Source organism: Athene noctua, chromosome Z, assembly GCF_965140245.1.
Source record: "Athene noctua chromosome Z, bAthNoc1.hap1.1, whole genome shotgun sequence".
Taxonomy (NCBI): Eukaryota; Metazoa; Chordata; class Aves; order Strigiformes; family Strigidae; genus Athene; species Athene noctua.
This window is the reverse complement of record NC_134077.1, coordinates 84,359,106-84,384,905: the sequence shown is the minus strand read 5'-3', so window position 1 is coordinate 84,384,905 and position 25,800 is coordinate 84,359,106. Positions and strand designations below refer to the sequence as shown.

The 25,800-nt window shown below is 38.7% G+C and overlaps 1 long non-coding RNA gene across 3 annotated transcripts in view; it reads right to left on the bottom strand.

The window, feature by feature from the left end:
- Nucleotides 1-828: 828 nt before the first annotated feature.
- Nucleotides 829-25,800, bottom strand: part of LOC141973343 (uncharacterized) — a 99,198-nt gene continuing 74,226 nt past the window's right edge. For all 3 annotated transcript variants that reach the window (XR_012635509.1, XR_012635507.1, XR_012635510.1), the window contains 2 exons: nucleotides 15,835-16,029; nucleotides 829-926 (listed from right to left, as the gene is read on the bottom strand). This is a non-coding gene — a long non-coding RNA (uncharacterized LOC141973343). The remainder of the gene's footprint in view (nucleotides 927-15,834; nucleotides 16,030-25,800) is intronic.

The window sequence follows — 25,800 nt, the reverse complement described above, 5'->3', positions numbered from 1 at the left end:
CAAATAGGGGTCATTGACTAATGTTATTATATGGTCACTTTCTGAAGTCTCTCTGCTGTATCTGAAGAAAAGAGAAAACTCACAAACTGGATCATGCAGAACAACTTCATTCATTACTTGGCATTGGTAACTCGGGAGTCTGTTGCCTGGCTGGCAAGTCATCTTTCCTTGGTTTAATACACTGTCTCTGCAATTCTTACCACAGGGCAGGTCAGTAATAAGGCACAAGATCCTGCTTCCAGTGGGAATTAGACGTCAAGACAGAGTTGTACTTTAATGTGTTCTAACACTTTCAAATAAAAAGAAGACTACCGCAAAACCCAGAAGTGCTACAGCAAGGAAAAGAGCCTGTTTGCAAGGTCAAAGCAAAGAGCAGCTCAGTAAGTGGAATGACCTCTCAGTTTGGGTTACTCCCGGAATGGACTAAAAGCCCTGTTGTGAGCATTCAGGATGGATATCAAGTGTCTTTCCAGCCTTCCATCTCAGAGTTTCCTGACTGATCCTATTTGCCAGAGTCCTCATTTAAACTGGTCTCAGAGAACAGTCCTGGAGGAACTTCTTTCCACCCCGAGTATCCTGTGGTTCAGCAGTGCCCCCTCAAAAACTCCAAACAGCCAGCACAGGAAGAATAGAAACAGACAGGCATTTGTTGACAAAAAAGGTCTTTAGTTTACTCCTGATGAGGACTGGAAAAGGGGGGGGGGGGGGGGGAAGGCACCTAGAAGTAACTAGAAGTAGTATTTCTGAACTACTACTTTATCCTTCTCATGCTGTCAGCCATATCCCATCCTGATGTGGCCTGACAAACACTTATGATCTTGAACATCACAGACCTTTTAGCAAGTTCCGTCAATGGTACCTTCATGCAATTCCCAGGTTGGAAAGAATTTGAATATCTGGCAAGTCATTAGGTCAGACCCTTGATGCTGAAAAGAAATAACATGAAGATCAGACAGCCACATTAATGCAGACAATGCAAATAAGTGCAAGAGAAAATTTCCACTGCAGTCATGTATGATACTGCAGTTAAGACAGTACCAGCTCTGGAAAACCTTCACATTAATTATATAGCCCTACACCATTGCTGTCTCCAACAAGTGACTGATTCTGACAACTCTAAATCTTTGGTGTCAGACTGCTCACGGTCTTTGAATGCCTCTTGATGCTTGTGGAAGTCACAGACATTTGCAGCTTCAATACAATGACATGATCAAAAGAACATTAAGTGACAAGATAAGTAGTCCAGATAATAGCCCCTGGCAATCCTAGGTGTGTATGTGTCAGATGAAGCCCTTGAAATACAAGATTTCTGCGTATCGTCTATTTAGCTCACGCACTACCACAGATAGTAGTGGATGCTCAATGATTTTTCTGAGTTTTCAAGGTCACAGTGCCATCCTACATATTTTAAGCTTTTAAATGAAAAACTGTTCAGCAGGAAACACTTCACCAGCATTCTCTCTCTCATGCAACCAACAAGGCATACAAAGCCTTTGTGATTGAAGACTAACCCCAGTGATTTAGACACAGAGTACATGACATGTGGTTAGACTAAACAAATATCTTTTGGAAAACATCCACTCTAAGCTTTACATCCCAAATAACAGAGAATCTTCCAAAAGCCATGGCAAGATACTTCAATGGTAAAAATCAGTCATCACAAAAAGCTCTCTCTGAGAAAAGACTAGATAAGTATCCTTTTCATGTAATTTTTTTCTGTCTTCCCTTTTTAACTATGGGATATTGTTATGCACTTGAATGCTTACAAAAGAACTTAAAGACCCTAATTATAGGCTGCAGGCAAACTGCCTTCTAAATTTCTCTTTGATGAGATAAATGCATGAATTCCTTAAATTTCTCCATGTAAGAATTTTTTTACGGACCTCAAATCATTCTCATGATTATGCCCTTCTCTTGTCACTCCTTCTTTTGTAAATATCCTATCTAAAAAAAAAAAAAAAAAAAAAAAAAATTCTACTCAACTTGTACATGGTCTGCATATCCCACTTACTTTGGAGTATCAGTTCCTTTTTTCTGCTGAATTAAACTTCCTTGTGGCATTGACAGAGGCTACTTTCACAGACAAATCTGGATCAAAAGCACTGTTACATGCCCAGATTGAAGAGATCAGACAAAATTTTTATCACTTTACTTGTAGCTTGATTACAGCTAACAGCATAGCATTGAAACCTTAGTTCTTAACCTATTAGCACAGTTCTAGTACAGGTCCCAAAAATCTACCTGAGACACTGGGCAAATGATTTGGCTCTTAAGCTCTGCTTGCATAGTCACTCCCTAAGCAATAAACAAATTAATTAAAACTTGCTCAGATATATCTCTGAGTGAAAAGCAGGCAAATCTTTAATGGCAATTGTTGTCTTACAAAATTTTTTTTTTTCCTCAGAAGCATCCCTCTTTCAGTGTAATTGTTATCACATTTTTTTGTTTATAAACTGACATATGAAAAAAACTTGTTCACTAAACTTTTATTGGGTGAACAAGGCAAACACTAGAAATATCAAGTTGCCATAAGAAGAGGCCTTAATTTTGAAATATCATGAATGTCTGTGGACTACCCATGAGAAAAAACTGACCTTCCTTACCATCTCTGGGAGCTATGGCTGTGTCAGTTGCTGTTACCTTCTTCAGGTTAAAAAACATTCACTCGGGTGAAGAAAGATGACCAAAAATTAAAGGATGGCTTTGTTTAAGAAGCATTTCTATTTACTCTGAGAGGAGTTTTCATACAATAAGACAGTGTAACATAACTTTATGGATTATGTCATGTTCTGTGAAGCCATCAGTGCCATTGAAGATATTGAAGGTGTACTAAAATATTACATGGAACCATATCTTGAAAAATTTCTGTGGCTGAATAAACTCCAGATGTTAGCTTTTCATACCATCTCAGGCCAGCATGTGCTGAAACATTTGGCAGATAGAAAGCAGAAGCTTGTTGCAGCTGGTGATATCCTTTGATGAGATCAAGCTTCAGAAATACAATGGTACCATTCAGTGTAGGAATTATGTCATTTACTGTTGGTGAGATATGGTTCTCTCTTTACAGTGATCTTTCTTTATTCCTTCTGCAGGAGTTTTTTGAGCCATGCAAATTCATCCCCTCCTACAATTCAATCTCTCCATTTCCTAAGACCCATGTAAAAGAGATTTCAGCAGAGTCCTGTCCCACACCTCCTTCAGCTTCCGCTGTCCATCCTGCTGCCAGCATTGGCAAGGGACTTATTACTGTTAATTTCCACCACCAATTTCTTCATCTGCAGGTAAAAATTCCTTATCATGGTAAAATGAGACCCTACGTGTCTTGGCTTGTCTTACTATATATCATGGCTGTTGCATGGTCTGTCAAGATTGTCCTTCCAATAGCTGGTCTGGCAATGGGAGCCTAAATCTTTAGGTTAACATTTCATTTTTTGAGTTGTCTCTTTAGTTAGCACTATGTGGATTAAAGTAGTGTTTAATATTCACATGAGATGTGAATGTCTTTTAAGTCTTTTTTATAACCTTCTTTCAAGAATGAAGCCATATGAAGGAACTAAGATTTTTGGTTTTTTCTCACCCACACACAGTTATTTATGCTATGGTATTTGCACTCCAATACAAAGAAGATTCATGCTAATGTTAAACCGCTCTCATCTGAAGGTAGTTTAAATACCTAAATAGGGACCAATCGGCATCATGACAGATTGATTAACACGTATGACAACAAGGCAAGACATTACCTTAAGGTAAGAGGGCATACATGGAATTTATTATTTTAATTATTTTAAGCAGGCTGGGTCTGATGGCCTCTCTTCTAGGGGAATGAGGGAACTGGAGGAGCAACCTTCTGAATCTTTCTTTCTCAGAAAATCTACAGGCCATGGGCGAAGCACCAGAACAGGTGAAAAGGGCAAATGTAACTCTTCAAAAGGGAAGAGGGGGAGAGAAAAAGAGAGGTACGAGAATAGATAGTCATACTACTTGTACTAACTGGATGCCAGAAAAAAATTAATAAAGAGGCAACAGATTTGTCTAGAAGAAGCCAAGACAAAATTAGATATGGTCATGATTCCATGAACCTTGTTACTCTTAGAAAATATCATGACTTAATTGTAGGATTTGATGTCACTTCATACAACATCCATATAAGTAAATTTTAGAAGGAAATACTATGAACTGCTTGAAAATTGTCAGAGACATAGATCCTGTAGAACATTTATTAGTTCCTCCTGTTATAATGAAAAAAATCTCTCAAGTAAGATTTTACATGTGTTTTTCAATATTTTATTAATTTGATTGTAATTATTTTCATTTGGTTGCAAGTATTTTCCTTAACAAAATGGATGAAGAAACAAAGTACACAAATTAAATTTGCACACAATAAGCCTCAACTACCTGCTGGTGAAAAGAAGTACACTGAAAAGGATCTTGATATTTAAAAAAAAAAAAAATACAGCTGAGAGTGATACTTTCCTTTGGCAGGAATGATCAGCTGCACAAACACAGGTACAGAGTTTGTGGTTGGAGAGAAAAGAGTCTAGGAATGGACAGTGGCTCACAAGTTTAACATGCTGTTACAAAAAAGAGTTAAGACTATCCTGGGACACCTAAAAAAGTCTTGCATCCTGAAAAAACAAGTGAAATAGTCCTACTGCTATGCTGGCACTAGTCAACTGGAATTCTGTGCCCAGGTTTTTGCACATAACTTCAAGAAGTGGCTCAGCTGAAGAGAAGTTCTAGAAAATATAACTTGCAAGCAACACCTGAAATTCTGATGAATTTTCTTTGGACTATCTCTTTGACACAATATCTTGGGAAAGGCCAAGACTCAGGAAGGTCTGGACATCAAACACCATGAATTTGCTTTTGAGCTCATCATTGAAGAAGCAAAATGTCAAGATTACAATCTCCATGTGGTGCTACATCCAGAGGATGAAGTTGTATCTTTTTTATTTTATTGTGGATATGCACTGGATGCTTGCCTTTTCAGTAGTAACCAGTAGCTTTTCAGAGTTTTTAATGTCATCACATGCCTACAACTCTGACTTGTAATTATTTTACATTACAGAATTTTTTAACAACAGGAGCATTGAAATTTATTAACCAATTGGCTTTAATTTATTCTTACAATCCCATAACATGGAATGAAACGGAAAAGATATATATGGAATGAAACGGAAAAGATATATATGGAATATATATAATATATATATATATACACATATATAACTATACTTTTTCCAATTTTTTTTCCCTTTTTTTTTTTTTAATTCCTCTTCTCTGCTGTGGAACTTGCACTCTTTCTTTTTTGGCATATTGTCCCTTTTGGTACATCATGCTCAGAGCAGTTTGTTTGTTCATAGTCATGTAGCACAATATCAGGTAACGAACTATTTAGAAAACCTGTCCCAACAAAGACAACAGGTTTTGAACACCATGCCCACATGCTTCTGCAATCTTTCATTTCATGGAACAATACCTTTGTTTCATTTTCATGTTTCCATCCACTGTGATTCAGTGGGTAGATGCAGGTGACTACACACAGGCAACTAACACCTAAAAGTATTCAAAAGTTTATGTACATCCACAAATAACCCAGCTGTCCTCCAGCTGTGCTCTGAAAAGGGGTGGTCTCCCATAGGTCCATTTATATATTTGGCAGCCTCAAACAAATGCCTTTTGACTCTCAGATTAATACTAAAACAGTACTGGAGAGACAGGATTAGGCACCTGAATCACTCCCAGTGCCATACTCCATGAAATTGCCAAACATATTTAATAAAAGTATAGTTTTATTCAAGTCTTACAATTTCATTTACACCTCATAATTAAAACAAATCCATGATAATTTAATGAAGTCTGAATTATATATATTGTTATCTGTAATAAAGGTATCATAATAACACAGAGCAAAACCACATTTTCATGGAACTCACTATCATGCAACAGGGACGTTTCACCAGCTGTTCATATTCCTCTGGTCTGTGATATATTGGTGGCATGGGACGAGGTCAGATAGATACATGAGCTGGCACTGGAGAATTAACACAGGTGCAGAAAGCTGTGTACTGCTCTACACCTGTTTATGCCCTGCTTCTCTTATACTGTGGTATTTGCTGCTCCTGATGTTGAGATTATGGCTGATGCAAACACCTCTACAGCACAGACCACCAAGCCACTTAAACATATGGAAAGTCTCTGAACTGCAGCCTCCCACTGTCTGTAAATCTCTGCCTTGCTCATATGATAGGCAATTATCAACAAGTGGCTTTAATTTGAAACAACTATTACTCAACAGATTATAGGCGCCTCCTCTCTTAGTATTACGTTTGGTACATCCATTGCATTTAATTACACTCATACTGGTACACTCTTCTACTGTGGCTCAGCACATTTTTTTGTACTCCTACTTATTGATTCCATCCTCTTTCACAGGCTATACACCAATTACCAACAGCATCATGAGGAGAAGAAGTCATCACAGGGCACCTTTTTGCCCACATGGACAAGTGAGAGTGAATCTTCATCACAGCTGAGCATTTTACTTCTCATCCCTTTGCTTTTCTGCAGCAGTGCAGCAGTGTCAGAAGTACAACAATAACGATCTGGGCTACACCTGGCACGGGATGCATCCCTCTGAGAAGAGCAGTGAAATGCAAAGATGCCTCAGAGCTTGCAGTCGGAGTAGTTCAACCACACCTTATCCCTTTCCTACACCTCACTGAAGAGAAAATGAAACGTTGGTCAGAACAGAAAAAAAAGGAACTGCTCTAGACAAAGAGAGAAGTTTCTCTTTTGTTCAAGGCAAAGACAATGCTCTACAGCACAGAGGGCAGCACAATAAATACCTCACAATTGGTTGAAGTCACCAGAAATGATCTATGGTTTAAGGATTTTAAAAAGAACATGCACATACCTAAGTCATACCCAGATGGGGACACTAAAGAAAGTGATTATTCAAGGTGGTGTTATCCAAGGGTCTGCAATGAGGACACCTTTGACGCAATTCACATCTTCTTCTGTGGGTGCTGTAATCCTGGATTAAAAGGGCCTCGATTCGTTGACTTTTCCTTTCTCTTGTAGAGTCTTTGGTTACATAGATGTCCAAATGCTTATTTAACATCTATAATGTATTTTAATGTAATACACCTTAATGTTGTAAGGTTGGAAAGCCCTCACAAGCATATACAGAAAGCTAACACCCCAAGACTCAGTGTTGCCTTCTCAAGAACAGTCATCCTCTAATTCTGTATAGGATGGGTTGTAAATATCTGCTCTTCTGTCTTAGTCTTTCCAGTTGACAACCACTGAATTAATTCCCATGGTTCATTATCTTGATTGAATAATAGCTGTTGATTTTAAGAGTGCAGAAGTTCTTCCTCAATATCCTCTAAAATTGCAGGTCAGGTTACTCTGCTATTCAGGCTCTGCACATCTGATCCCTGAGAGAGATCAGCAAAGAAACCTTTCACCCTCATACCACAAATCATTCTTCCAGGTCCTTCAGCAAATAACACGATTTGATTTACAGCAATGAAGCATATCAGGAGGGGAATCAGAGGTAAGAATTGTCAACAGTAGATATTGCCACAGCCAGAAGCCAGTAATTGCATAGCGGTAAATCTGCTTTAAGCAGCTCTCGGTAGCTCTACAGGTTGCTGAGTAGCAATGGTAGTTGTACATAGCAACTACTTTTCCTGTTTAAATAAACCACAAGTGCCCAGAGACTGTAACAATAAATCACAGATGAGAATTGGAACTTCATTCAAGGTGCTATTTCACATTCACAGCCAGCTTTTACTTGGCCTTTCATTTTATTTTTTTTACTAATATTTATTTCTCCTTACTTTCAATTTGGTCAATTTCTTTATTTGGTTTCCCACACATGTATATCTCATACCTTTGCCAAAAAGCCTAGCAAAAATGTTCTTTTTCCGTTAATGTTAAAATAACACTAAGCAAGGCCCACAGTTGTGTATTTGTTAGTTTGAGCAAAAAAGGAATTTATGGGTTTGATTTTGACTTTAATTTTCAATGTCACATTTTCCACTACTGCATTCACTACATTGTCAATATTTTTTAGTACATTATTATATTTTTACCCGTTTAATGAGTATACCAATGAACAAGACTTGGATTTGCTCATATTTGGCTGAACCCTTCTTTTAGAAAAAATTACTCCATGCCTGTCATTTATTTGTGTCATTTTTTACCATAGTTTCTGCACAGTTTCTCTGGTATGAAATGAGTCCATCTTTCCTAACCATAGAGACACTCTGTGATAGTAAGTACAGGCTCCGTGCATCTTTCTTTACCACTGAAAATTTTCTTGTGTCTGAACCCATAGTCCTAAGTTTTAATAAAAAACTGAGTTCATCAGCTGGTATTTCTATGTTTACTTGTTTGATTATATAATAAAAATGTGTTAATACCTATATTGGTGGTTAAAAGAGGAAAAAGAAAGAGGCAGAAAGGAGTGAAACAAAGGAATGAGTTGTCCAAATACCATAGATAATTCTGTCAGCTTTATCAGATTGATAAAATAGAGGATAACCAGAGACAATACTTTTCAACAGTTGTAATTAGTGAGCAATAATACACATGTACAAACATATGTTTTCTGTTTTACTCTATATGTGAAAATCATCTGCATAACTGGCATTCTTTGATACTGTTCTAGGGACTTCACACTTGGTCCTTCTTGCTGATTCTCCAAAGCAGGGAAAACACATTCCATCTTCTGCTGTTCTGTGGGGTCCTCTGAGCTGCAAAGCGCAACAGTAGTCGCTGCTGTGGGATGGAAAGGTGGATGGAAAATTTGTGGAGCTAATGTGTAGAAGAACATATATAAGCCACGAACTGAAGCAGTTTGCTTATTCATTTGGTCAAAGAGATGGTGGGGTGACTGCTGGGCAAGGAATGGGCCTCTGCCTAAAGAGACAAGCTTTTGAGATGGGATCGCGGAGTGCAAATGGCATCCACTTGCAGAGTGTCTCAGAGATTACTTGCTCTGCAATAGCATCATTACAAATAACCAACCTGAGTTCTGCTCTTCTTCCTCTGAACACACCTGGCTCCAGCTCTAGGAAGAAAGATGAAAGCCTCCCAGACAGCTGAGTCCGCAGCATGACAGAAGTCCAACAGGTAAATATCCTGCTGAAGCTGGCTTTCAACCTCTCCCCAAAGCTGGGAAGTGCGATATGCTCTCAGGAGAGAAGGTGGCACTGTGCATATGAGTGAAGTATCCAGAAGAAAGTGGTATCACAGCAGATAAACAATGCAATGGTCTTTTCATCTAAGCAGTGCAGGCAAAGTGCGGGAAAGCTGCCTCCAGCCCCAGGGGAACGGGAACTCGGACCCTCGCTGCTGGCAGTGACTGACAAGATGAAAGGGAAACGGAGCAGCAGCTGAAACAACAGGAGCAATAGAAGCAGGAGAGATGGGAGGGGAAATGAAAACGAGGAACAGCGGCTGCTAAAGCAGACAGAAACAATTCAGGCTTTATTTCCTGAACTTTGGGATTTGAATTTTTGTCTTAGTGAACAGCATTTTTGGGAACGAGAATAAGCAATGTTCTGAAAAACTGTTTCAGTGTGATGTATGTCAGAAACTAAAAGTTCTGAAGTACCATGCTGCGTACAGCTCTTTCTTAATTGTAGGTCCTATATACCTCCAGATTTTCAGATTCACTGCCCAACAAATCAAGGCACACAGCACAACGACAGCGCACACAGTACCCTTATCTTATTGGACCCATGGTTTTAACATTTTGTTGCTAAAGCTATTGGTGCTATAACTGACCTTTTGAAGGAAAATATCATCTTTCTAGTACCAAGTTGGTTTAACCCATCATTGGTATCCAATTAAAGCACTTGTGAAATCTCCCTGCTTTAAAATTCTTTATGATACTTTATTGGTTTGGTTTTTTTTTTTCAGAAACCTGAAGGGAGAGCTGCCTCTGAGTTGCCAGCAGATCCAAAGCACAGCACTGTCCGCCTTTGCAGAGAATTTTCTCGTAACATTTTGGAGGTAAATGATAGGAAATATTAATGTAAGAATAACTGACCTTATTGGTTTCTTCTCCTTCTCTCTAAAATCTTTTATAGCACAACAGTTTTGTTTCTTGTTGTCATGACTATAGTTTCTTCTAGTTAGGATATTTTGTTACAAACACTAAGTTCCCACCTGAAGTAGTGTTTACAGACCATTCCCTTTGCCAGTTCCTTGAAGTCTGTGGTCCCCCTTTGTTACAATTCATACTTCAAACTCCAACTTCTGGCACTTTCTTTTGATGGTCTCTTGACACTTGTCTATATTCTTCCAAACTGTTCAGGTGAATTTTTTCAAGTTATGCTGGTTTTCTGACAGAAAGCTGAAACGTTGACTTAAAAATATTAGTCATATAAAGAAGACTTATCCAAAAACATTGGGTGGGTGATTGATTGATTCATTGTCATAAAATGGCATCTCCCCAGAAAATACTTTAGCTGGAAGCTGAGATGTCTCTTGCTATCAGTGGCTCTGGGGTGAGAAAGACGCAAAGGGAGATATTGTCAACTCTCTCCACTCAAAATGAATACACAGAAACTACACTACCAGTATGATATTGGACTTAAGATAAAATTTATCTTCATAGCTTCTCAGCTTTTACATGTCCTATTTCAGGTGTGTTTTGGTCACATTTTTTACCTTTGTTCTATAACCATGGAGACAAAAAAAGAAAGATTTATGTAGCAGAGAAAAGGGGAAAAAAGAAAGAATGTGGTACTTGCTGTGCTGTTAGCACTTCTGTATTTGATTTCAGTTTCAGGTCTTTTTTTTTTTTTCCTTTTTATGATTATTAGGGTTTTGACAAATGATCTTTGGATGTTTGTTTCTGATGATCTCATATAATCCATTTTTCACAGTTACAATCATATAAGGATTACAAGGTTCTCAGGTGAATTTAAGCTACTCCCCTGAATAGGGGTGGATTTGTGGTTTTAAATACCAGCTTTTGAGCTTCTATGAAATAGGACATGATATAAATAAATGCCTGAACTAAACTCACAAGACTACACTGAATTATACCCCATAAATATTTATCCCTCTGCTAATTCTCTGACATAACAAGCCATGTGCTGCTTCTCCCCATTCTTCGTGAGCATCCATCATGGTGAAGCAAAAGGTGATAATAAGTGATGACTAGAGGAGTAATCATGGCACATAGAGTTAGTAGCCAGATGCCCCTATGCTCCTGTGGCATATCAGCCAGTGTATTAGCCAAAACCTTGATCTTGCACTTATTAACCAACATTTTCCACTTGTCAAGGCATCTTCCAGGAGTGGCTGTGGCTGCTTTGCCCCATGTAGACTCTGTTTTGGAACATCCCTGCCCAGATCTGGAATAGGGTGCCTACTGTGGGTGTCATAGAGATAATACCCTTCTTGCATGTGAGTTTTATTAGGTGGCCCAACTGACACAGATATGAATATGGCTTTCCTCAAAAATAAGTTATAGAAACTTTCATCAGTTCCAGCCCCTTAAACTGCTGAACTGACTTCTTTCAATTTCTACTTCAAGGACAGTTTTTCATTTTAGAGTTTTCTTCTACAAAAACTGGTGGGATTACAACATAAACAAATTGTATGTTGGAAATCCATTTGCAGAGGAAATAATATGTTATAAATCTTGAAAGAATTGATAAGGATCCAAAGCAGTCCCCAGTCCAGTTATAAATTCACCATCTCACAAAGGCAAAATAGCTCATTCTGCAACTTGCTCACAAACTACTCATTCTTGAAAAAATCTAAAGTAATAGCAGCTGGTAAAATAATTAGGATCATACAGACATAATTACACTGCGCATCTGCAACTGTTCTACCACCATCAGACTACATAGTTAAGTGCCCAGAAAACAGCTGGATTAAGCCTGCTCTCAGCTCATTTTAGGATGTGAAACTGACAGCAAAATGCCTCCAGCTTGATAAATTTTCTTGGGCATTTGTATGTGGTCACAGAGGTAGCAGGAAGAACAGGAAATATTTAATACCTTCAACCCGATGTGGTAGTAGTTATCCCTTAAACAACACAAAACAAAGAAAATTATACCTTTTATTAGCTTAATAGTTTCAAAGCAAAATATGATTAAATATCAACTTTTTTTTTTTTTTTTCCAGGGTTGCATTCATTATACCAGGCTCAGACTGGGGAATACTCAGCTATCATGTCTGACGTGATTTAGAGCTAGAGCATGAAATATAATTTCCTTCATTCTGACCCAGTTTCTGTCTTTATCTTCAGGGGAATTTGGACTACAGTGGCTTCCCAAACAGCCAAGGTACTACCCAAGCACTGACACAGCCCATTTCTTGAAGAACTTATATTCAGAAAGGTAGAAGACAAAGAGTGTAAGAAAGCAGCCTACTGCACAAGGTCCCCATAATCATGAAGATCATATAACTCATTAATACACTGTTTTGTATCACTCCTGAGTCTTTTTAATGTTTTCAGTGGTTAAAGTCTTTCCTTTTCCCTAGTCTCTGTGCACAACACTCCAGGATCCACATCTGTGCAGTCACTCATCATTATTATCCATGACTTTTTGCACATAATCATTCTTATCTCCAAATGAGATGTGGTCTTTCCTGAGATCAGGAAAGGAAAGGGACTATCCATACAACTTCAAAATATGTTGCTCCTTTGATGATTGCCCAAAATACCAGCTCTTGGAAATGTCCAATATATCACAAATATCACAGGCCTAAATAAGTTAGAACTGATCAGAAACAAAATATTGCCCTTAACAAAAAGTATAAATCTTGCAAAACATACAGAAAGATGTTGATAAACAATGGATGATTTCCCATTACTCTGTCTATCAAGAAAAGCTACTGGCTCAGGTACCTATAGACACTGTCAGAAATGTATTTTCAGAGATGGTCAGAAGGGTAACAAGACAGCAGATACCAGAAATGGAAGTCTGTCTTCTCAGAGAATACATGGAAAAAGAAGGTGATAGTATTACATCACAACAAATTCCGTATAGACTGATCTATAACCATAATCCTAAGGTCAGATATTCAGCAGCCTGAAGTCCTGAAAATCTGTTGCTCAAGACCTTAATACTACCTTAAAAAATAAAAAAGAATCTTTGGGTTTTTGCTGTCAGTTACCTACAGGTTCTCTTCTTCAGAAAAGCCCCAGGTACCTGGAGGAATGCAAAGGAACACTTACAAATAAAGCATTACATCTACTGTCATTATATTGACTTACATGTGCAAAATCTCAATATAATTTATATTTAAATGATTAGACTAAGGTGTCAGATTGATAAGATGAAGAGCATTTGCCCTTTCTGCTTAACTCAGTAACAAAATCTCTTTTACAAATGGCACTTCTTTTCCCTCTTTTCTTGAGGAGTTGAGATATTTTCTGCATTACCAAGCTGTCTCTGGCACTAGAATTTCACACTTACAAGAGGTAACTGGAAGGCTGTGACTCTTCCACATTTGTGCAAATTGTAATTTAGATCACAAAAAGAAATTGCTTCTTTTTTTTTTTTTCTTTTTCTCACTGCAGTGTCAATAAACCTCTTTAAGTGAAGTATTCAGAAGGAAAATCAGGTACCTGAAGGTACTGCTACCTACTACTGTGCATATTTTGCTGACCACATCCACCAAGAATATTTAGTTTTCTAGACATGATCATCACATCTGCAAAAAGCAGATTGTCTCTCTCCAACAAATAAAAAGCTTCTTGATTACAAAATATATTTTATCATAGCTGGCAGGTACCCTCTGTTGCATGTTTTCATTAAAGCTTTCTTAGTGCAAAATACATGTGAGTGAGTAATAGCTCCTTTCCCATGTTATCTCTCTTTTCTTCAATCTCAGTTTCTTTGGTCAAAACTTTTCCCCAAGCAATTAACTATCTGCTTCGTCTCCTTAATAATCTGTTTCTCTGGTAAATAAAATATGCTGATAGTGTTTTCTAAATATGGAGTATTTTAGGAATATGGAAAATTATAAATTATAGAAAGTTGTCACACATTTTAAGAAAGGAAAAAGGAACAGCTACAGGAAAACTCCATAACTGTGACCTTGGGTGAAGTCAAGATCTTAAAGGCATTAATAACAAATTAGATCAAAAAATGTAGTTAGGCATCTGAGCTGATGAAATATCATATAATATTACTTCTTATGGAAAAGAGTATTATCTTTAATTATCTAAAAGAGTCTTATAAGGATAGCATGGGTGATGGACACATGCATCCCAGAATTCAAAGCAGAGTTTCGATTGTTTTGAGGATGGACCAAAGAACCTGAAGAGGCCCCAGAAATTAATGACAAATCTTTGTATAAAATAAAAATCAGTGGATGAATAAAGCCCCTCAAAGTTGCAATATTTAAAAATAGAGGGTGTGTCTACTAAGGGAAATGGCAGAACTTTCATGGCCACATTCTGCAGATGCTTACAGTGACATTAAGTCACTAATACTCTTCCTGTAGCCAGGAGAGGGTGATGCTGCTGAGATCCTGGTACAAAAGTACCACATTAAAACCAGTACCATTGGATCAGAACCAGTCCTGGCTTGTCTTCCCAAAGAATTTATGATCTGGGTTAGATGAACTCCATGCAGGCAAGGGGATGTAACTGTGAGATATAAGCAGTTATTTTAGTTCCATAGCATTGATCCCATAATCATGCAGGTTTTGCAATCGAGAGGGCAAGAAGGCTAAACACTCAGTAAAGCCTTTCCATTTCATTGCATTTTCGCCAGCTAGATTGTGTCCTGAAACAAAATTTAAGTTATCCTTTTATCCTTTGAGGCCAAACTATAAACAAATATCACAAATATATAAGGAGGCTATGGTCTTCAAATGGACTGCTTGAAGGGCAATGGATACTATCAACACAGATGATAGCTCATAGGAATAGCGTGTACAGACAGCCAGGTGCAGACAGCCGCGCACCCGCTTCACCTGCATTTCTGTCGGTCCAACCAGAGAGCAAGTCTGGTCTGGAAGTGTTGGAGCTCACTCGCAGCTGGTATGGTGTGCTGTAGATCAAACACCTCAACTATCCACAGAGAGACTCCCCAAGGTATTCTGAAACCTGTATGTCTAGTGCATATGTATGGAAACCAGGAGGTGGGATACAGGTATTTGCATCCCTACTCAGACATGGCACAGAAAGGAAAGTTAAATTACTGGGAATGCAGCTAGCGATCCTGCATGCATTAAGGCAACGTTTCAGTTAATATCAGAAGATGAAGTGCAATTCTCAGATACCTGTTTGCCAGAAAAATGTGGAGCAACAATGACCTGGACATAAAAGAATGGTTTTTTTGCCATCTTATAAAAAACATTGCTTGACTTGTTATCTTTAGTAATATCAACCCTTACAATAGAAAAAAATAATCTTAATCTTACAAATTTTTTTTACTGCAGGTTATGAATGTTGCTTGAAAGTCCTAACCCAAGATTTTCCTGAACCTGGTTAGAGAATTATAATCTCAAAGCAAGAATTTTCTCCCCATATTCACCCAAATTTCTCATTGTAGATTTAATTTCTGTGTCCCTGACTGCAGAATCCTCCAGTCTGATAAAGATCCCAGCAAATCAACTACCAGGGGTTTTGTCTGGAATTTGTTTAGCCAAATTTTTGCTATTTACAAGCTCAACTTCTAGTCTAAACTATTTATCTCAACTCAATAGTCAGTAGTCACCGGAGGGACAGATGGGTAACATATTCTATTTTAAGATATGCAAGTTGAAACACTGTCTGAAAGAACATGTTCTCCAACAAAAACAGAGAAAACCCAAGAAGTTTAATTTACATTAGATACATACCTTTTGGACAACTGAAGCACACTGAGATCGATCCCAGTAAAACCATCAAATGATGACACTAGCATGTGCATATAATGAAACCCTCCTTCCGTGAAGAAAATTCACAGGAGAAAATACTTCATCTCTCCTCTGTGCCCATGTGTTTCCCCACAGGTCTTGGCAATACAGTCCTTGGATTCAGATGTAACATGAGACCTGAAACAGAGAATTTTTATCATGACTGCTATCATTACTGCAGCATCAGGAAACACAAGCTCAGTTCCCTGTGTGTTTTGTGCCCACAAAGCACACAATCTCTCCTCAAAAGAGCTGCCAACAGGGAAGGAAACAATGCCAAAATGGTTGGCATGACAAAAATCAGGCACAGCACATGGTAATGTAATTATTGTTTAGATTTTGACATGTCAAAGTCAAAAGAATGTGGTGGTCTTCTGGCAAGGGGAGCACCATGATGTCAGGAAGTAGAAGGATGTCCTGAGAACTTTAGAAATAGGTGTTACAGTTTTCTGTGACTTGGACCATGCAGTCAAACATGAATGGGCAAGAGCAGCACAAATAACCTACCAGGACTGGTTTTGTTGACTTCCACAGAGTTCCTCCTGACTTAGATGAAGGCCTTTATTCTCTCCTCTTTTGTCTGAAAACACATGTGATATATAGATGTATCTTATTACGGCCACACAGTCAGCCATTGACTGCTGCTTATTTTTACAAGGGAAACATCCGTCCATTTACTAAGGTGAACATGAATATCTTGTTTTGTTTACTGGTCAAAAAGAAGAGAAAAAGAAAGAAAGGTCTCCCCCCCTACCATCCAAGAAAAGAAAGAAGAATAAATAAACCTCCATATCCACTTTCAGGTTCATGCTGATTTCAGTACGTAACAAGCTTCTTCAGGAACTGTGAATGCTATTCAGCATCTGCTCTGTTGTGTTTGTGTGTGGCAGCAAGTTCATCTGAACAGTGTGACAAATGCAATAGTCTGAACTTCCTCCAAAGACAGCAAGAGGAGTGCTTGGTGCCTCCTGTTTGAGTTAACAAGTAATTTAACAATAACACAAGTGCAAAACTTATTCATTTGACTTCTTCCATGAAAATCAGTGTGAAAGTGAAGGAAAAGTGGAAATGTGGCAAGAATCATAGTACAGTCTTAGCTCTCTTGATTTTAAAATAGTCTTAGTGAACTGCTACAACTCTTAGCTAGAAAGTGACCCATAGATTCAATACGTTCCATCCCTCTATTGGCGATATGAGTGAAATGTCCATAAGAACAATAAAATTAAATCAGATAAATAATTTTCACAAGAGCTGATGATTATTTCACACCAGTCTTAGCATTCCCAAATGTTAAAACTGTAAATGAAACTAATTTCCTCTCTGGGGTCAGACCAATGAAGTAGGCTAAGAAACTGTTAGTGTCCAGGACTGAACATGTCCCAGGACCAAAAAGGCCATGACAGCTAGGAAGATATGCCAAAAAGGTGGTGGGGATGAGGAGTACCTCTGAGCTTTAAAGGAAGAAGCATGATGGGAGAGAGAAACCTCAGCATGGGCAATGCCTGTAGGAGTTAGGTCACTGACCTGGGATGGGGCACAGAGCAGTTAGTCTCAATTCTACCAAATTTACAGTAGGGAGTTTAAATGTTGTTTTCTCTATGCTGAAATGCAGTTGGGTCTTACTCTTCCTCCTGGTGCTCATCCCTCACTTGCCTTCTTAAGCAGGCAAGAGGCGTGGGGGTTTAGATGATCCTCTCATTTAATCAGGGCTTGACTACAAGGGCAGGTACACAGAAACATATGCTGCAGGAAAGTACTTTGAAGAACACACAAAGCTTGGAGAAAAGCGTGCTTTCCAGTTCTGTGAATACAAAATGCACAGTTATTTCGTGTCAATAAATGTTTCTGGTAAATACGGAATGTGTGCAAGACTTCTGATAAGGGCATTTGTATTATAAAAATTATAAAGTTGCTTCAGTGCATATACCTCATTGTGTTGCTCTACAAACAAACTTTATGGAAGGAGAACGCATCTCACAAGAAAGCTCTGCTGCTACTAGATGTAGCCACACACTGCAAGTGGGAGACATCCTCTTTGTTCAACACTGGTTACAAGGTCCCTAAACATCATTAGGGTTTTTAGAGATCATGGCACATTCTCACAATTTGTGAGTATGAATGGCTTAATACTGGCTTTAAAGTATATTAACTCTTCTGCAACAAAACACTCTACTGAATCAATTCCAAACTCTCATTGGGTAATCTTTCTGGAAAAAGGAAAAAAATGAAACAAAAATGAAACAAAACCTAGTTTATCACTTTGCCAATAAAAAGCCTGACAAAAAGCAAGGGTCATGGAGAACTTGGTCTCAATCTGTTGATGAAGTAGCCTTGGCTGGGTTGACTCTCTTATCCAGAATTTCAGCAGAGATGAAGGACATGTGGGGGAAGCAAAAGAAGCTGGTTATAGCAAGCTGCCCAAATGGTGCTTACACTTGTGTCCAGATATCTCTGCCAGTAGTGTGGCCTCTTTAAGGAAATCAGTGAAGAGCTGGCATAGCAAACTTATTATCTATCTTGTCCTTCGTCCTTCTAAACCTTCATTTCCCTTAATGCTATCCCATGTAGATGGGAAAAGCTGACCTTAGCAATGCAGGACTATCTGCTACCTCTAACATCAGTCCAGAGCACAGTTCAAGACAAAATTGAAGTGGAAGACCTAAGATGCGAAGCTGGTTGATTGACATAGGTAGAGCAAAAGTAACCATGGTCTGTCCAAATAGTTGTTCAAAGAAGTTACCCTCCATGTTGCTGTGTTCTGCATCCTCCATGGGTTTGTTTTTCTGGCTCTCAGTTGCCATATGCATCTCCAAAACCCTTAATTCACTTTCAAGGATGATTTTGAACATAAGTCTCTGGAGATGGCAGGAACCCCACGGTTTTGGATGGCTATGAGGTTTGGTCTATAAAATATCGCAAGGGCATACGTACAGGATTTCTTCTCCAGCCACAGCCCTTAGAACAACTACAACAACAAATTAAACATCACCATCATTTGGCTGTCACACATTTGGCATTAATTTGAGACTGAATCATGAACAGCCTCAGCTGGGAGCATCCTAAAGGAGACCTACACCGTTAAAATTGCGAACCCAAACTGTCATCCTAATAGGAGGGGGACAAGATCTCTGGGTAGTCAATGCTTCACAAAAGATCAAAAGCACTTTGCTGGAGCTGTTGATCAAGATTTGGTGTCCAAAAATGTATCCCTAGGCATCACACACTTGCTGTGGTAAACAGTTACTAGTTTTCAGAGGCAATGCAGAATAAAAATTCAGACCAAAATGCCTGGAGCAAGACATTGGTGTCAGATTCACTGGATGACAGTTTTAACCATGGTTTCATGGGATTTCAAAACCTCAGCTCAGCACACTGATTTAGCAATGAGAAAAAAAAAAAAAAAAAAAGCTTAGTACTCTCATTAGCAGACTGCTGGGTCCTCGACACAGATGCAGGGAGTGAAGAAAAACCAGTCTTGATAATTTTTTAGTGAGCGCACTAATATTATGCTTTATTTTTACCCAGTCCACAACAGGCACAGGTATGGTTAATAAAGCTCTTCAACAAATTATACAACTCATGGTGGAAATACTGTTGCCACTTGCCTGTGGTTGTGTAGGTGTTGAATTTGGATTTTCCACGGCATGTTTAATCAAAACAAGCCAACACATTTACATGCAGTAAATTCCTCGCCCCCAGGACTTGATGCAGATAAGAATGAAAGACCTGAGTGCAGACACTGCCGGCACCTTCTGGCTTGTTGGTGCAGGCTCAAAGGGAAATAAAACATATTTGTCAAGACTGCTGACAATAAGCAGGAGCACACAGCATCAACACACTGCTATCTTGTCTGCTTGGAGGCAGATTACAGCCCAGGCAGATAATATTCATAAAACGGTTCAAGTATTAAAGTTGCAGTCAACGTCGATACAGGCTCTTACTGAGCCTTGAATGCTGACTCTGATGCTGATGTAGGTCATGCAGTTTACATTCAAAAGAAAGTAAACATGTAAGACGAAATGAGAAGCAGACATGCTAAAAATAACAGAGTAAAGCCCAGCATAACCATGTTTCCTCCTTCAGATAACTATCCAAGATTCCCCTGGACAAATGGCTAGATTTTGTTTTGCAGCCTAGGAATAAGTTTAGCTCTAATTTAGCCTACAAATTAATTCTTGCAGTCGTGGCCAGCATTAGCTGCTGGTGTATCATTGATCATCCCATGTACTGAAAGGTTCATCCATGCACCTTTATATCAATTGATGCTGTTTAAATCTCCCATCTGCTTTCATTCTTCTACCCTCTAATATGTCTCAGTCTCTTGCAGAGATCCAGTAGTTCAAATCAACTGTGTTCTCCTTTCTATGCAACCGTTTAGCCCAGTGGTTGCAGCTGATACCTTTTGCAGCCTCAGGCCTGGAAGTGTGTGGTAGGCTTAATTTTTTAGCTTAACAGTAAATTTTCATTGGCTATGGAAGCTGTGAGGCATTAAAAGAATTACCTAAACTTGGAGTGTTTGCACTCTGTAATGAAGCTTTTGCAACATGAAGTAACCAAGCAAAAGATATGTAGAAATCCAATGTCCTTAACTGTGGGGGTACTGCTGATTAAAAACCATACCAAACCAAATCAAAAACAACTCCAAAAAAACCCCAGAACAACCACCTTTCAGATGGAGGCTTTTTACTACTTTTATTCTCTTTTATTTTAAAGATAATTAAGCAAATGAACATTTATAAATGCACTTTTGCCACCAAGAAACTAAGGTAATATAGCAATATTTTAGTAAGATTTGTTGACAAAGTCTTCTACAAGGGCTAGACTTTAACACAAAGAAAGCTTCTTTAGCAGATTATCCCTTAGTGTTAGTGTCTTGATGTTTAGTGCTTCCAAAAGTAAACAGAGAAATCTTTGTTTAGTCTCAGTGTGGATCAAAAGATTTATTCTGCAGGGAAAAAGGACAGGTCCTGTTAATTGTAGTCTGGGGAGAGTGCACTGATACCCTCTGTCTTCTTGCACAGAGTAAAAGGTACATTTTTAAAAATTTCTTTTTACGCTGGAACAGAAGAGTAGATTAAAAAGAAAAAACTTGTTTCTTTCTCCTTTATTCCATGAAAATACTATCACAACATGCCATTGTTTACAATTTATATTGGAAAAATCAACTGACCACTGTAATCACCACCATACTTACTTTACATATGAGATATATTCAAATACATAATACCAGAGAAAGTGCTACATCTCCAACTCCCCTGAGACTGGCCTAAACCCATAAAGTTTTAAGAGAGGTGCCCTTTGGCTGCTGCTAATTTCCTTCTCGTGTCATAAAGGGTATGATGCTATGTCTTCAGGCCAGAAGTCAATTTAACCTGCTACCCAGACAGAGGCCAATAGGAAATACTTCAGGAAGGGCATAAGATCAGAGCAAGCATATGTCCTTTATATCTACCCAGTACACTAAAGTTTATTGACCTGGCTGTTCCTTGATTGGAAATTTTATTCTCCCTGGATGGACCCTTTCACAAATTCACCAGCTGCCTTTGGAACCTTATTGATCTTCAAATCCCCATGTACCCCTTAGCACCATTTGACTACGGACTACAGGAAAAAAAAAAAAAAAAAAAAAAGAAAAAAGACTTGATTTCTTTTGTCTTAAACTCCATGCATGATAATTATTGGGATTATCTTCTTGATCTGCCTGCCCATAGGGCTGCTAATCCTGGTACAGGGAGGGAGTCAGATGGCATAGCCAGTGTCAGCGAGGGGAGAACAGGACTGCCCCTTTTGGAAGCAGCATGGGTTTAGAACCACTCAAGCCTATCACAAAACCACAACTGGAGGGAGCTGATGTGATTCATCTGCTGTTAGAAACTCCCTAGGCTTTTCCTCTGTGAGCACTGATACCAACAATTAATTTAACTTTGTGCCGGTTCTTATCTTCCCCAAGCGCTTCCATTATCCTTTCATCTTCCATTGGCCTTGCAGACAATTTGGAAGATATATGTGTTTGTAAAATGGGTTACTATTAATTTTTCTGTCTTTAAAAGTTCTTCCCTGAGACCTTTTTGTTCTTTGGGTTGCGTGGGTTTTTTTGATGGAATTTTGTTGTTAACCGCCCTTGCTTATAATCCTTTCTAGTTTCCCTGTTTGGGCACAGTCTCTGCTCCTTAAAGAAAGTTTCTTTTTTTTTTTTTTTTTCTGATAGCCTCCCTTACCAAACAGCCTCATTTACACAATTATTGAATTGTATTTTTCCTTTGAGTTTCCTTTCAAGGTTGTTTTATTAATAGGCAGATATGTGTTATACAGGGCCTCTAAAAAAATCTCAGTGCTACCTGCAAGTATTTTATTTACCCTTTTGGCTGTTCCTTTCCATTTCTTCTTCATTTTCATTCAACTTACTTCCTTTTTGTTAACACTACTGTGTTTTTCCTTGAAAGAAACCCAACAAACCAATAAAAATCAATGAAGTTGAATATGTTGTGATTACTATTCAACATGTGTGTTCAACAGCAACATCTTTAGCCAGATCCTGTGCATTGCTTTGAAATATAGTAAAATTGGTTGTTTTCAGCCATCTGTCTAGTTTCAGGAAGCCATTATGTTTTGTATCTAGGCTTCTCCATCATGTTTTGCTGTGACATTTATCATATAGGAGATTTCCTACTCCTCATTTCAGTATCTACAATCCACACGATCAGAGTTTCTCCACCATTTGGCACTTTTTTGCAAGTACCAAGACTGAACAGTACTTATAATCACATTATTCAAGCACTCATGGAACTACTGAAAGAAAATTAAATATCATGAATAATACAAAAAGTCATGAATGCTTGTAATATCACAAGCTTTAACCCTCTGTGCATAGCATTACAAAATCCCAGGGTTTAGAGAGAACGAGAAATTAAAGTATCTGAAGATACACAGCAACAGTAAAATAGAAGTACAGTGACAGCATGTTGTGTCTGGTAGCAGTACACACATTAGCATTGGGTTTTATTTTGCATTGAACCCAAGCAGGACATTGTTGAAGTCAACAGAAATACAGAGAAATGCCAAATTCAGAGAGGCAGCTCAGGTGAGTGACAGATCTCAGCCAACATCCATCTGTGCCTGCAGAAGAGAGGTGTCTCTGGATGAAATTCGGGAGCAACAGAGAGAGAGAGCAGCGTGGGTGGGTCAGCAACACAAGCTTTACGGGCTGTCAGCAGGGGCAACTTGCCCTCTGCATATGTAGAAGAGATCTTCTCTCATAGCTAAACCATAATGGCCAGACCAAATACTTCTCTTTGTTGCTGTCCCCACAGCCTCACATCATTTTGAACATGCAGTATCTGTACTCCCAGTAACCTTTATCATCTCTTAACACTTTTGTCCTGAATCTTGCTCTTCCTTACACTTTTTAGTTTTAGACCTTATTATTCTCTTGCTTGCCAGTCTCCTACTCTTTCTCCTCCTATTCCAGGATATCTCTTAATGTCCCTGTGTTTCAACAAGCAGTCACAGGGAGAAATGTGGAGTTTTTACACCCATAGTTACCAATTTCTGCAGGCAGACAGAACACAAAGTACACAGAGGGAAGAATACCTTATAAGCATCTCCAAGAGAGCTTGCTTGGTCTATATGGAAAAAAAAAAAAAAAAAAAAAAGGTTAGGCATCAAATCTTCTCTGAAAATTCAAAGCACTCAGACAATTTGGACATGACCAGTGCCAGTTTTCCTTTAGATAAATATTCAGCTTTCATCCTACCTTTTCTTTTTTCATCTCTCTCCTCCCTCATTGTCAGCACCCACACAGTTATTTGCTCTTGTTAAATCTGAAAACCTAGACCTTGGTTTTAAAGCCTGTTACCCTTGAAAAGAGAAAAAGGTTAAGTGCTGAGACATGAGCAGTGCAATGGAAAGGAAAAGATCATTGCAGTTAGTAGATCCACTACCAAACCATTATAAGCATTGGAATCAGATCTTTTTCACACCATGACACATCTCTAGCTAGATCACCTACTGTTCCTTTAATAGCAAATTCAATAGAAAATGACATTTCTTTTGAAGAAGGTGCTCTGTATTCAGAGGTAGCTTATATATCATGTGATGCATGAGCTGCTGTTGTAAAGGACTGCTTTTTTTATTGAACAGTAATGCATTGTAAATTCCAGCATAAAACTCCAGCTGTCCCTTCACACACTTGGCTTTTTGGCAATCATTCCAATTTTTTTTTCCCTTGAATAGTCATAATTCATATACAGAGCCAGACACACACACACACACACACTCTTCTTTTTTTCATTGGCTTTGTCCTGGTTTTGGCTGCACACTCCTTTGGGTAAAATGGGTGAAGTTGGCTTTATGAGCTATAAAACGGCAGGATGTAAGGATTCACTTGTTTTTGATGTGTTAGTAGCATTTTATGGATAATGTGTGAAGAAAGTCGTATAATTAGGTTACTGGGAATACTGCATGTGCCTGAAAAGGAGGAAATAGACCTTTAGTCTAGCATTCCTTCATGCATCAGGTATGGGATTGCAGTGCTAGAACCCTTTTGGCTGATGTGCTAATGTCCAATTAAATGAGCAGTGAGCTCTCTGCTCATTCCCTCCCAAGTACTGATGGTTAATCAACATCAACAATAAACAAGTCATAAACAATAAATTTAATTTAATGATCATTTCAGACGGGGCTGGACATTCTGACTCCTTCTACCAGAGTCACAGTTCTCCAGCTCCCCTGTTAACAGTGGAGCTAAGATCATCTTGCAGCAGCAAAAGTGGAAGATCAGGTATGCAACAATGTGAATAAAAAAATGGGGCTCTTCTTATACCATCCTCTTGAAAGTCTTAGTTCATTGTAAAGAATTTTGTACTTCATAGTTTGCCATAGGCAAAGCAATCAAGACAGATTTTTGGAAGAATCATTATATGTTTTTGACTTGTAGTCTTCAAGTAGGATATTTTTTTTTTTTGTCCGGTAAAAAAAAAAAAAAAGTTAAACCAGCTTAAACTGTGAAATAATAAATGAGTGTCCTTACTCCCATGCCTCCCAAATAATTCTACTAAGAACTGGATAAGTCAGTTAAAACCACATAATACATCCCAGAAGATGTTATTGCTGTTACAGAGCAGAATCTAGATTTAAGAAAGTTTTAGACTACTTTATTTTACATTTGTTGTCTTTCTGAGAGGTTACTGTAATAAGTCCTGTACTCACTTTCAGGATGGAAACCGTTCACAAGAGTCTGTCTGACAAACATGACACTGCCGTGAGCTCCTGCCTTACCCAGGACCACCACAGCTCCAGCTCCAGTGCACATGCTTGGGCTCAGGGGGAGAAGAGGCTAAACAACACTGTAATCTGCTTATGCAGCATCAACATGTGGTTGCTTACAGATGACAGCCAACACAAACAGCCCTCAGCCCTGTGCAGAAGCCCTCTCTTCTCCACTGTACCCAACAAGAGAAGTTGGGCAATGCTGACAACATGGTCCCTGGGGATTCTAGACCCAGCTGTGCTCATTGTTCCTGCATGGATCAAGAGAAGAAGGTTTCTCCCCTTGTGTCCTGATCCACAGTACTCAGTATCTGGGACCCACATGTCTCTGAGATGAGGTGCAAGAACACCAGCTGGAGCCCCAGAGGGGGACAGTCCCTTTTGCACAGTGCTGCCCCTGAACCAACAAGCCCTGCTACACATGTGATGGTGCTACCCCAGGACCTACCAGTGGGACCACGGAGCTCTGTGTCATCATGGCTCAGATTCCCACCAAGTGGTGCAGTTATGCCCAAGGAAACCTGGCCTAAGTCTTCAACGCCAAATAAAGCACACCGCTAGTTTCCCAGTACTTTAACAGCTGCTCTCACTTATTCTTACAACCATAGCTTCTCTGCATATAATTTACATTCCTGCATATAT